General features: G+C 36.9%; 1 protein-coding gene across 3 annotated transcripts in view; it reads right to left on the bottom strand.

Annotated features, from left to right (window-relative positions):
• The window catches only part of TBL1XR1 (transducin (beta)-like 1 X-linked receptor 1), a 189124-nt gene that overhangs the window by 72229 nt on the left and 102162 nt on the right, over positions 1-14733 (bottom strand). For 2 of the 3 annotated variants that reach the window (XM_011944134.1, XM_011944135.1), the window contains exon 2: positions 14011-14086. The gene's annotated coding sequence lies outside the window, so the exon portion shown is untranslated. Of the gene's footprint in view, positions 1-14010; positions 14099-14733 lie in introns of those variants that run through there. The other variant, XM_011944133.1, reaches the window with a different exon arrangement.

The raw sequence follows: 14733 nt of genomic DNA, 5'->3' as shown, positions 1-14733 counted from the left end.
GGAAGGGAAGGGAAGGGAAGGGAAGGGAAGGGAAGGGAAAAGAAGAAAAGACTTACACAAAATACAATGGATGTATACTGGCTATATCATTCAGTAAGTTTTGACAAATGTTATGTACCTGAGTAACGTAAATCCCTGCTGGAACACAGAACATTGCCAACACCTTAGAAAGCTGCCACATGCACTTCCCCACTTAATCCCTTTCCTCACCACTCATTCCTACCACCTGCCAACCTCTTCATTTTCCCTTTCATAACTTCGTTTTGCCTGCCCTACCCCACATACACAATAGATGAGGTCTGTATGGTTTTAGGACATCATATATATGGAATCACATATGATGGCTTGTTTTGTGTAAGACTACATTCAGTCAGCATAATGTTTTAGAGATTAATCCAAGTTGCTGCAGACATTAACGCCTTGGTTCCTTCCTATTGCTTAGTAGTATTCCATTGTACACATACAGCAACTTGATAATCCATTTTCTTAGTTTATAGACATCTGAACGGTTTCCAGTTTAGGGGTCAAGTCCATATTTTAGCAGAGGATATAAACCAAATTTGGTACTCCACCTCTATTATTTTCTTCCTGGATTTCCTCCTTCCCTGTGCTGGACTCCATTACTCTGCGGTGCAGCATTAGTGCTGAACAATTCTCTTGTTCCTCTGCCAAAGGGAACTTGTCCCCAGGCAAAGATCTGTCAATAACAGGAAACTCCAACGCCATTCTCATAAGACTCTAATCCAGTCTGGCTTCTACTTGTTTCAGGTTTGTTCTAGGGTGTCCTCGTAATGTTTGTTTTTCATATGTTGTCCAGAGATTGTAGTTACTATTTGCGGGAGGATTTGTTCCATAGGTGCCCCTACTCCATTTGTGGAATTATAACTCTCTACTATTCTTCTGAGCACACTTGTTCAACGCTGTAATTGGCCTACTTTTTTGGTGTTCCCCGCAACGCTTACCAGCTAGATTGAGCCAGTTTCTTTCAATCAAAAAAGCCAAACTAAACCAGAAATGAGGCCTCCAGGAACTGAAGAGCATAAGAAAAAATCCCTAAGAGAGAACTGGAGAAGTGGATCTTGTAATTCTTCCTATGAACCAACACAAGTTCCAAATTCATCCCAAGATGTGCATGTGGAACATACCTAAAGAAGCACTACAAAGGTCTTGAGAACTGAAGGCACAAATCACCTTCAGGTTCCATACTAACTCCTCAGAGGCTCATTCAGCAAGTAGACTCAAAGTAGCTTAGCAAAGACTTTGAAAACTGAACCGACGTTTGAACCACTGCCCACGGGTGCCACAGAATTTGGGAGTCTGAGCCTATCGATGTTAATTGCCTGCTTTCATTTAAAAACAACATTCTCTAGGAATGGTACAGATGAAGAAAATCTGATCATTCTCAAAGGAAAAGAAAATAACAGATATTAATCCTGAGATGAGCCAGGTGTCAGAATTCCCAAAGATGTCCATGAAGGGACAGGAAAGACAAGTTCTCAGAAGTAGACACTATAAAAAAGAACCAAATGGAAACTTTACGATTGAAAAAATATGGGAAAAAATTCTAAGACAATAGGAAGTATAGAAAAATGATAGCAAAAATTTTATCTTCCTGAGTAAGAGATTACAACATAGATGATAATAAAATTCTAAGTTTTAATAAAAGAAAATTTTCCCAAAATAACAAATGCCTTTAGCTCCGAAAAGTAATGAAAAAAATCTAGAGACCTGTCATCATCAAGATGCTTTCAACCCTATTATTCTATGGGTGCCTGAGGTCCACTGAAAACTCTCATGATTCACCTCTATACAATCTGTGTTACACAAAATTTAAAAGAATGCTGGAGTGCAAATAAGGAGATACGGTTCAAGTCTTGGTTCCGTAATGGAATCACTTCTCTAAACATTAGTTGTTCATTTGTAATATAAGGATTAAACTCAATAGAACTTACTTAGCTTTGTAACATAGTCCCAATATCTAATTTTAGGAACCCTCAAGAAGTCATTCCAGTCTCCCCAGATATTAGCACTGGCCAAGTCCCCACACGTAAGTTTTAAATTATCTAGTAGCCACATGAAAAAGTTAAGAAACAGGCAGAATTTATTCTAATAATATTATTTTATGCAACCCAATATATCTGGAATATTATAATTTCTTCTAATCAATATTTTAAAATTGAGATATTTTACTTTAAAAAAAATTAAGTCTTCAAAATCCAGCATGCATTTTACATTTACAGCACATCTCAATTCTGACTAGTCATATTTCCAAGTGTTCAACAGCTACGTATTTCCAGTGGTTACCATACTGGATAAGTCTGAATACAGAAGTGAAATGGTGGGGGAGCGGAGCCAATAGCAAACAAGGGCCAAAGTGTCTTAATATGGGTAGTCTGTCTTACATACATACATACACAAGCTGTATGTTCAGGTCGTAATGAAAGTGTCTGCCCTGTTACATGGCATGGGGTTGGAGCAATGGAAGTCTGTTTTCTGAAATAAATTTTCATCTCTCTACTATAATTAGAAGACACAATTGTTTTTAAGAAAAATAATGGATTTCTCACCAATAAAACAGATATTAACAACTTTATATGGTTACAGCAATATTTAAGATAACTACCTCTCTATGACAGAATGTATACAGTTGACCCTTGTACAAAGCAGGAGTTAAGGGTGTCAACCCAGCCAATCAAAAATCCACATATAACTTCTGACCTCCCAAAAACCTAACTACTAACAACCTAGTTATGACCAGAAGCCTTAATAATAACAAAAACACACACATCTTACATGTTGTAGGTAGTAGATATTGTATTCTTACAACAAAAGAAGTTAGAGAAAAGGTTATTTTAAAAATCGTAAGGAAAATATATTTACCATTCATTAAATGGAAGTGAATCATCCTGAAGGTCCTCATCCTCTTCACAAGGCTGAGGAGAAGTTGGTTTTGCTGTCTGAGGGGTGAGAGAGGTAGAAGAGGTGGAGGGACAGGCAGGCATACTAGATCTAATTTTTATTTTTTAAAAATCGAGTAAAAGTGAACCCACATAGTCCACACCTGTGTTGTTCAAGGGTCAACTATACTAACCCTTCCATTTTGGGATTTTCACTTATTCATTTACTTAAAAAAAAAAAAATTAAACTAATCAAAACGGTTTTGGGCATTTTTCTCTTACACGTTTAAAGTACCTCTATGTTATCTGTTCTATAATCACAAGCCCTTAGGCTCTAAGTCACTTTTTAAAAAATATCAGGTTGCAATAAAAAATGATCCAAATAAACACCTGACAGGAAATGAATGCCTAATATATAGAGGATTGTGAAGGACGAACTTTAGCATTCCAACCTTTTTGTTTTAAAGACCCTCCCTATGGGTGCTAGTAAATCACAGGAAAAGAGAGAAAATAGGCATGGGGAAGGATATCTGTTCCTATGAACCAGGATTAAAATGAAAAGATATAACCAAAATTAACTCGCTTAAGAAAAAGGACAGAAGTTGAAGAAGCAAACCAACAGAACCTGTATAAAACTAGAAGTTCCTGTCCTTTACAAACTAACTTTAGTATGTTCATTTGTCTCTCAAGCAAAAATTTTTGTTTAAATCGTACAATATTATCCACTGGATGGATGGATGAATGAAAAGAAAAAAGAATGGGAAGGGGGGAAGTCTTCAAATGGCTTCAATACACCATTGAAATAAGAAATGGCCTTCAGCTTCCAATTTTATGGTTATATTGGACCATGCTGTCCAACCACGAAGTGAATATCTAGTAAGACCAAATTTAATACAGTACAGCCGAAGAAAATTAGGAAACTTAAAAGTAAGCCAGATAATATTCAGTGATAGGACACCTTTTGTTTTAACATTACCGTGTTAAACATCTATCCCTCTATTGTGGGTGTATGCCCTTGCTCTCACACTACTCTGTGTTTCTTGAGATAAGAGAGTTAGTATTTTATCCCTGGTTGAATAGTGCCTACACTGAGAATTTATAGAAAGGACAGCAAAATTATTTGAAACATGAAAAATGTTGTAAAATAAAAATACTAATTCACCATAATAGTGAACTAATTCACTATATTACAGTTAATATAAATTGAGCACCCCAATCCAAAAATCCAAAATCCAGAATGTTTCAATATCTGCAATTTTTGGAGCAGTGATATAACGCCACAAGCAGAAGATTCCATACTTGATCTCATACGACAAGTCACAGTCAAAATTCTGGTTCATACACAAAATTATTTAAAATACTGTATAAAATTGCCCTCAGGCTATATATATAAGGAGTATATGAAACATAAATGAACTTTGTGTTTAGACTTGGATCCTATCCCCAAGATATCTCATTACAGCTATGCAAATATTCCGAAATCCAAGTAAATATGAAATCTGAAATACTATGGTCTCAAGTGTTTAGGATAATCAATGCTCAACCTGTATAAAGATTAAATCCATGTAAAAATCCAAGCTTTCTCTGCCTTTCACGTGATACCACAGTCTTTCACGGCTTCCATTTTAGGCTCAGTTATTTCAGCCTTTAATGACAGGCATACATTCTCAACGAAATGAAAATGGGTCACACGATATCACGTGACAATGTCTTTCTTTCTTCACATTTAATAATGCCACTTCTGAATCATGATGGTAAAAGATTAAAAATGAAAATAGTAACAATAAACTTTCCTACAGTAAATAGAACAAATTACTTTACGGGCGCTACATTTATAAGTAGGTAATAATCATTGACTCCTCGCTATGCACCACACTCTTCCCTGGCAGCAACCTGTTGGTAGGGTCACAACTCCTTGAGGTCTTGTCTTCAGTCTGGCAAGTCATAACTTCTTTCAGTTAAGAATAATCAAGTTCTGAGATAAGAGATGTTAACAAAATACAGCAGGGCAGTTTATGAGTGAAAGAGGTGATTTACTAATTACACTGAGAAATGTAACTGCCAGTAGACTAGAATATTCATTGGTGCAGAAGAGGCCGGCAAGGTCCAGCCCACATTCCCTCATCACTCAATTTTCCGGAGCAGCTGGGTCGTTTTTTACTGCAAAGCACCCTGGGGCCAAACAGCAGGTCAGGAGCTGCTGCCCTGCCCCCTTCAAAGCCTAATTCCCCGACTAAGGAATGGGGGTTAGTTGATAAAGTAACCCAGGTTCCATGCCCCTTGGGTGGAAAAACAGACATGTTCTACACTGTCCCCCAAGGCTGCCACATGATTTGAGTCTAATTGCACAAAAATATTAGTCTTTCAGGCACTCGGTATCAGCCTCCTTTTCCCTTTCTGGCTTCCCCACAGGAACTTTCTAGATCCACCTTTCCAACAAAGGGTTATAATCAAGGGTCTGGTTCCTCAGGAATCAAACCTACAAGAACTGCTCAGCATCAATCCATTCTTTGTGGAAGAGTCCTGTTGTTAAACCAAATTAATTTTTAGAAGTTGTGGGATGACTATACAATCAGAACAAGAGGAAATAGAAGGGCTCAGGGGATTGATCAGTACAGCTGGAAGACTTTTCTGCAAAATAAGAATCTATCTTTGGAACAGTTCAAAGAAAAAGATATGCAAACAGTTCCAAAATAAACTAGCAAACAACTATAAAATAAATGAAAATATGCAAATTAGAACCATAGTGAATTACTATTTCTCACCTATTAGATTAAAAGACAAATATGTATCAAAGGGAAAAAGGGAACCTCGTATATTGCTGGAAGGAACATAAGATGGCATAATGCTTTACAGAAGGGAATTTGGCAAATTGACACCCACATTTCATGCTATCTAAAAACTTCCACTCTTGAAATAGCTATCTGTGTAACAGAGTAGAATGCAGCTGTAAAACAATGAATAAAGACTATATCTACATCCTGCTATGAAATGATCTCCAGAATATTTAAGAATACATATGTATTTGTTTACATTTGAGCAAATCAAAATAGTTTGATTTTTAAAACTTGGTTACTTACAAAAGGAGGAAGAATGTATCTCACTTTGAAGTGGTATGTTTCCTAGGATTATAAAACAAAATTAAAACAAATATTTTAAATTCTAAATACCAAAAATAAAATGAAACAAATTGGTCTGGCTTCAGCACAGTGGCTCAGGCCTGTAATCCCAGCACTTTGGCAGGTTGAGGCCAGGAGGATTGCTTGAGCCCAGGAGTTCAAGACCAGCCTGGGCAACACAGGGAGACACTGTTTCTACTTTAAAAAAAAAAAAATGTTGGCTGGGTACGGTAGCTCATGCCCGTAATCCAAACACTTCGGGAGACTGAGGCAGGTAGATCACGAGGTCAGGGGATAGAGACCATCCTGAACAACATGGTGAAACCCCATCTCTATTAAAAATGCAAAAATTAGCTGGGCATGGTGGCATGTACCTGTAGTCCCAGTTACTCAGGAGGGTGAGGCAGGAGAATTGCTTGAACGATTGAGGCGGAGGTTGCAGTGAGCCAAAATGGCGCCACTGCACTCCAGCCGGGCGACAGAGTGAGACTAAAAAATTAGCCAGGCATGGTGGCATGCACCTGTGGTCCCAGCTACTTTGGGAGGCGGAGGTGGGAGAATCAATTGAGCCCAGAAGGGCAGGGCTGCAGTGAATGACAATCACACCACTGCACTCCTACCTGGGTGACTGAATGACACAGTGTTGAAAAGAAAAGAAGAAAAGAGAGAAAAAGAAAAGAGGGAGAGGGGAAGAGAAGAAAAAAAGGGGAAGGGGAGCAGGAATTGGGGAGATAGGGGAGGGAAGGGAGAAGTTGACCCAACTATGTATCAAACTGGTGGTGGGCAGGGGGTGGATTACACATGAGGACTTACTTTAAAACGTAATACTTAGCTGTAATCCCACTGAGATGTGGACAAAAAAAGAAAAATGAAAACAATAGTCACTACTCATACTGGTTAAATATACATTTATAAATGTAAAAATATGTATAATTTTATATTATGTTTATTTTTATATTTACATGTACTTAAAGTACTTATAAAGTACATGTACTCTATTTTTTATATTCTATTTTTGTTTAATATATTACTTTCTATTATGTTTACATATTAACTATTGCATATTATATAACAAATATATAAATATTCTTTTTCACTAAAAGGAATCAGGACTTCTTAGAGACATAGCTGATCTGCGGACCAGCGAAGGACACACGTACAAGATGAGCTTTGGCCAACATCTTGTTTTGTCAGAAAGCAAGGAAGCTACCAGAGAGAGAATACTAGAGTCACATCAAAAAAGACTCAGAAGTCAACTTGAAAAGGCTCTTTTGGCCAAGGGAATGACATCAATAAGAATACAAACTACAGTGCAATAAAACATATCAAATGCTTAAATCCACAAGCTCACAATAACTCAAAAAAATCCTCACTTGTTACCTAGAAAGGTATTCAAGAACCCTAGAAAGGCTTCCAGGAAACAATTCAGTACTTTGAAAACTGGTAAATAAAGGAAAGAATCATGCATTTCATATGCCTTTGTGCAATCTGTGCCACAGAGTAATGAAATATCTGTTAGGGAAAGTTTCTCTTTATAGAAATGTTACACACAATAAAAGCTTGATGTAACTGGAATATCAACATTTTCTTTGCCCTCATGGAAATAATGGTTTTAGGAATGATCATCAATGTCGCCTACTGTCAGGAATAAAAAACAAACATTAGGTGCTTCTTCATGCAAGCATACAGTGAGTGTCCTTTATCTAAAATGATTGGGACTACAAGTTTTTCAGATTTTGAAATATCTGCAGTATAACAGTTTAGCACTCCCAATCTGAAAATGTGAAATCCAAAATGCTCCAATGAGTATTTCCTTTTTGCTGTGTTAGTGCTCAAAAAATTTCAGATGTTGGAGCATTTCAGATTAGAGGTATTTCATCTATATTTAGCACCACCTGTGAAATATTCTGCCACCCCAACCTCCCAAAATAATAAAGGAGAAAAACCTAAATTAAGATTAGATTAATCTTAATTAAAAGATGAAGCCGTTAGCTACAACCACCAATTTACATAAAATATAAGGAAAAGATTAACCTTATACTATAGGAATCCAATAAATAAAATACAGAATGTAGAAAATTTCACAGGACAAATAAAAGGGAAAAAATAAGTAGAAGCATAAGCTATACCCAGTAACCAAACGTAATGTATAAGTTTTGTTGATTCTGTAAAAACGTATCAGGAGCAGTTCAGAAAAATCAAAGCTAAGTAGATAGTTGGTAGTGTTAAATTATTGTCAACACCTCACATCCATTAGGATAGGCACTAGCAAATAAACAGCAAATGTCCAGTGTGTAGAACCCTGTTGTACTGTTGGTAGGGATGTAAAATGGTGCTGCTGCTCTGGAAAGAGTATAGAACTTTTTCAAGGGGGGAAAAAAAACCAACCCTAGAATTACCATATGATCCAAAAATCCCTGTTCTGAGATCCCAAAAAGAATTCCAGTTCTAAAAAGAGTTGAAATCAAGATGTCAAAGAGATTTGCACATCCATGTTCAAAGCAAGACTATTCATAATAGCCAAAAGGTAGAAGCAACCCAAATGTCTACCAACAAATGAATGGATGGATAAAGAAAATGTGGTATGACTTCTATTCAACACAGTACTTACTGGAAGTCCTAGCCAGAGCAATCAGACAAGAAAGACATCAAGGGCATCCAAATTGGTAAAGAGGAAGGCAAACTGTTGCTGTTTGCTGATAATATGATTGTATACCTAGAAAACCCTAAAGACTCCTCCAAAAAGCTCCTAGAAGTGATAAATGAATTCAGCAAAGTTCCAAGATACAAAATTAATATAAACATCAACAGTGACCAAGTGAAGAATCAAATCAAGAACTCCCTTTTACAGCTATTGTAATAGCTGCAAAAATAAAATAAAATACTTAGGAATATAGCTAACCAAGGAGATGAAAGACCTCTACAAGGAAAATTAAAAAACACTGCTGAAAGGAATCACAGATGACACAAACAAATAGAAACACATCCCAAGTTCATGGATGGGTAGAATCAATATTTTGAAAATGACCATACTGCCAAAAGCAATCTACAAATTCAATGCAATTCCCATCAAAATACTGCCATCATTCTTCACAGAAATACAAAAAACAGTCCTAAAATCCTATGGAATCAGAGAAGAGCCCACATAGCCAAAGCAAGACTAAGCCAAAATAACCAATCTGGAGTCATCACATTACCTGACCTCAAACTATACTATAAGGCCATAGTCACCAAAGCAGCACGGTACTGGTATAAAAATAGGCATATAGGCCAATGGAATACTTACGATTCCATTGGCCAATACTTAACGATTTTCGACCAAGCAAACAAAAATACAAAGTGGGGATAGGACACCCTATTCAATGAATGGTGCTGGGAGAATTGGCAAGCCACACAAAGAAGAAGGAAACTGTATCTTCATTTCTCACCTTATACAAAAATCAACTCAAGATGGATCCAAGAGTTAAATCTAACACCTGAACCCATAAAAATTCTAGAAGATAACATTGAAAAAACCCTTCTAGACACTAGCTTGGGCAAAAACTTCATGACAAAGAACCCCAAAGCAAATGCAACAAAAACAAAGATAAATTAAGATGGGACTTAATTATTAACTAAAAAGCTTCTGCACGGCAAAAGAAACAATCAGCAGAGAAAACAGACAACCCACAGAGTGAGAGAAAATCTCCACAATCTATACATCCAACAAAGGACTAATATCCAGAATCTACAAGGAACTCAAACAAAGCAGAAAGAAAAAACAAATAATCCCATAAAAAAAGTAAGTGGGCTAAGGACAGGAATAGACAATTCTCAAAAGAAGAAATACAAATGACCAACAAACGCACGAAAAAATACTCAGTATCACTAAAAATAAGAGAAATGCAAATCCAAACCACAATGTGATGCCACCTTACTCTTGCAAGAATGGCTGTAATCAAAAAACGAAAAAATAATAGACGTTGGCATGGATGTGGTGAAAAGGGAACACTTACACTGCTGGTGGGAATGTAAACTAGTACAACCACTAAGGACATCAGTGTGGAGATTCCTTAAAGAACTAAAAGTAGAACCACCATTTCATCAAGTAATCCCACTACTGGCTATCTACCCAGAGAAAAAGAAGTCATTATACGAAACAGATACTTGCACACGCATGTTTATAGCAGCACGATTTGCAACTATGAAACTATGGAAACAGCCCATCAATCAACAAGTGGATAAAGAAATTGTGGTATGTGTATATACACCATGGAATACTATTCAGTCATAAGAAGGAATGGAATAATGGCATTCGTAGCAACCTGGATGGAATGAGAGACCATTATTCTAAGTGAAGTAACTCAGGAATGAAAACCATAACATTGCATGTTCTCACTCATAAGTGGGAGCTAAGTAATGAAGACGACGCAACGGCATAAGAATATACAATGGACTTTGTGGACTGGGGGAAAGGGTGGGGGATGGAGAGGGATGAAAGACTATACTTTGGGCACAGTATACACTGCTCCAGTGATGAGTGCACCAAATCTCAGAAATCATCACTAAAGAACTTATCCACCTATTCCCCAAAAACCGATTGAAATAAAAAATATATATATATAAAAAAAGAAAATGTGGTATGTACATACGATGGAATTTCATTTTGCCTTAAAAAAAGCAAGGAAATAATGTTACAGGTTACAATACAGATCATTATGTTAAACAAAAGCAGCCAATCTCAAAAAGACAAATACTATTTGGTGCTACCTATATGAGGTATCCAGCAAACTCAGAAACAAATAAAAGGGTTGTTGCCAGAGGACGGGCTGGGAAGAGAGTGGGGTGTTGGGAACTTGCAGGGGGGTGGGAGAGGGTGGGTGCTGTTTAATGGGTATACGGTTTTGGTTTTGCAGTGAGCACAGATCAAGCCACTGCACTTCAGCCTGGGCAACAGGGTGAGACTGTCTCAAAAAATAATAAATAAAAAGTCAAAATAATAATATACACCTGCTGGCCACTGGGTCCTACTAATGCAATATGAGATAATTACAAAAAAGTAGTTATGAAACATTTGATACAGGAAAACAGCTATAAATCATGATTTAAGGTGCAAAAAAAAAAAAATTTTTTTTTTTTTTTTTTGAGATGGTGTCTCAGTCACCCAGACTGGAGTGCAGTGGCTTACTGCAACCTACGCCTCCAGGTTCAAGGGATTCTCTTGCCTCAGCCTCCTAAGTAGCTGAGATTACAGGTGTGCACCACCACGCCTGGCTAATTTTTGTATTTTTAGTAGAGCTGGGGTTTCACCACGTTGGCCAGGCTGGTCTCGAACTTCTGATCTCTCAAGTGATCCACCTGCCTTGGCCTCCCCAAAGTGCTGGTATTACACGCATGAGCCACTGCACCTGGCAGTAAGGTGCGATTAGATTTAAAATTACTTGTGTCTAGGTAAAAGAAGGGTGAAGGCAAAAAAGGATGTTATGAATCCCTCATATTATTTTAACAAGAACAATGTTCAACAAGGGAAAGAAAAATGTTTGAGGAGATGGATATCCCATTTATCCTAACTTGATCATTTTATATTTATACAAGTATCAAAAAGCATGCACTGTAAAATAAGTATAACTACTATATATCAACTTTTTTAAATTTTAGAAGAAAAAAATACTGTTGAGGGTAGGTAGGGAGGTGGTACAGGTAACTGTATATAATCCCACTAAGCATTCTGGCATTTTCAGAGAAAATAAATATGACATACTACACAGCACAGGTTCAACCCAGAATGTTATCGCATTTCTGAGGGTCTTGGGAAAACCACACCATTTTGAACCAATACCTATAAATTTACTAGCACATCTGGCCAAATATATAGAAATGGCTTCAGTGTCCTTAGCTAGACTGTCAGCAAGTTTGCTGTAATCTTGGTCTCCTTCTTCTCTCACACACACTAACATACGTACATATATACATACACACACACGCATACACACTTAAACTTCTGTGATGACATTAAAATGATTTCAGAGATTTTCAACAAAACTGACAAACATGTTTGGGATGATCTATCTCAGATACCCAACCGGTCTGACTGCCAAGGGAGACGTGCCACAAATACTAAGGATCCGACAACAAAGAAGAATAACAGGTTTCAAATGTGAACTTCATTTGAACAAAAACTTCATGTGAACAAAAAGTCAAGAGCAGACACTCCAAATACCAAAGTTGATTTACCATGGATGTATTTCTTTCATGAGAAACTCTAGTGCTCCCTGGGAAACAGCAGATTTAGTGGTTAATGAGTCACCAAAGCAACCCAAAGACCCCAGCAAGTGCTTTATAAATTAACAAAAAAACATGTCATCCTTTGTGCTAGGTAAAGCTTGGCTTGGGGGGTGGGGAATATGTTATTTTCTTCAACATCTCCTATCAACCCCTGTGAGAGAAAAGAAAAAGGAGAGAGGAGGAGAGGAAAGGGAGGAGGGTGAGGAGGATGCAAAGAGAGGAAAAGAACAGGGAAAGGAAGAAGTCAACCTTTTTTTCCCAACAGGAATTCAGAAGAGTTTAGACAGAGAAAATCCTCCTCCTATCAACATACTGAAAACAATCCATCTCCAATAGGAATTATTTCTGGGAATATTTTCTCAAATATCTTACCCACTTACTCTGGTTCTTAACTTTTAATAGTTTTTCTTTCAGACTGATACATCATTTCCCACCAAATTCTATAAACCTGAATCAGTTTCTCTGCCTCCCTAATTTAGTAAAAATAAAATTGTTGGTAATGAACTACAGAAAATACTTATAAATGTAAGATGTTATTATTTAATTCTTTAAAAAAGTAAAAATTCATTTCTCTTCTATTTATTGATCCCCAAAATAAACAACAATATTATTTTGGTAAAAAATTATTTTTTAAGAGAGAATCACTCTGACTTCTAGTTAACAATGATAAGCACTTGACATACAGCTAGAATAAACCTTAGAAATTAAGTCCAATTCCATCATCTAAGATTTACAAGAGTACCTGCCAAAAGTCAAAGATTCATAGTATATTCAGGAAATAAAGCAAATGCCAGCTCTCACAGAATCCGGTAGTCTTTCTGCTATATCAAATGATTGCCATTTATATTCTACAGTGAAAGACTTCTTAAAAATCCTCTTAAATAGATAAGAATGACTCTCCTTAAAATGATTAATTACAACAGTAGAATCCTAGCCATTTAAATGCACATAACTAAAAAATATTAAGATAAATGCAATACAGAAAAACAATCTATTTTAGTGAAATGATGGACAAAAATAGAAGAGCAAAATGCCACTGCTGCATTTTTAACAAGAAAGTACTATTCACAAAATATAGTTCATTTGACAAAACACAAGACCATCACGATATAACAATATTTTTCATCCTGATGACTGTAGCTAAGATGTTTTTAAAACTACAGAACACAGAAATCTTCAGCTGGACACGGTGGCTTGCACCTGTAATCCCAGCACTTTGGGAAGCTCAGGCGGGCGGATCACCTGAGGTCAGGGGTTTGAGACCAGCCTGGCCAACATGGTAAAACCCTGTCTCCTACTACAACTACAAAAAATTAGCTGGGCGTGGTGGCGCATGTCTGTAATCCCAGCTACTTGGGAGGCTGAGGCAGGACAATCTCCTTAACCCGGGAGGCGGAGGTTACAGTGAGCCGAGATCACGCCATTGCACTCCAGTCTGGGTGACAAGAGTGAAACTCCATCTCAAAACAGAAAAAAAAAAAAAAAGTAAAGTAAAGAGAAATTTTCAAAAGTAGCAATTTTTCCTTTACCAAAGATTCAAAAGTTACTTTTAAGTAACTTAAACTACATATATTTAAAAAGAATAAAAATTTTAAAAAACCAAAAAAACACTTACTTAGCTTGGGAACACATGTATTTTGTCAAATTGTGAGAAACTTTCAAACTTCGCAAAAGATTCTAAAAACAAGAGAATAATAAACACTCTGACATTGGGAGTTGGAGAGTCTTACCATTGGCAGTGCATTGATGTGGGGATGTGCAACTGAATATCCGGTCACCGCCAATCACAAGTTGCTGTTGTTGATGCTGAGGAAAAGGAAAGTAAAGTATTCAATGTGCCCTAAAACAAATTCAGTGTAAAAGATTTTCCATACCAAATGTTACATGTTTGAAATATTCTTTAAAGTCCCCACCAGTGAATTTCTTTCTCCCCCAAGTAATTGTTATCATAAACAACAGCAGCAACTTTTGAGTGCTTAATACTTGGCAAGTCTTTAGAATGTTCATAAGAGGTTGGCATAGTGAATAAAATGAGACTCAAAAGAGATTAACCTGCACACAAGTGGTCTCACCACCATTCAACTCAACTCGCGTAAATATTACTGTACTAAGGTCCAATTAGTATGTTCATAATCTAAAACCATGGGCCACCAAGAATGACATAAACTTGCATTCTATATTCTGTTTAATAATAAAGAAAAATATGTCATTGGTTTAGAAACAATTTCAATCAAAACTTATTAACGTTGATCTCTTTAGACTTTAAGTATTTTATAGGGCTTATCCAGTTTTCTCAATTGCTAAGTCAGGGCATATTATATTCCACACACCCTCTGTGTAAATAAAAAAGTTATACTTCGGCCGGGCACGGTGGCTCACGCCTGTAATCCCAGCACTTTGGGAGGCCGAGGCGGGCAGATCACAAGGTCAGAAGATCGAGACCACAGTGAAAC

This window comes from Colobus angolensis, unplaced genomic scaffold (assembly GCF_000951035.1).
Source record: "Colobus angolensis palliatus isolate OR3802 unplaced genomic scaffold, Cang.pa_1.0 Scaffold228, whole genome shotgun sequence".
Taxonomy (NCBI): domain Eukaryota; kingdom Metazoa; phylum Chordata; class Mammalia; order Primates; family Cercopithecidae; genus Colobus; species Colobus angolensis.
Note: the sequence above shows the minus strand (reverse complement) of the source record. Positions and strands in the feature narration are given on the sequence as shown.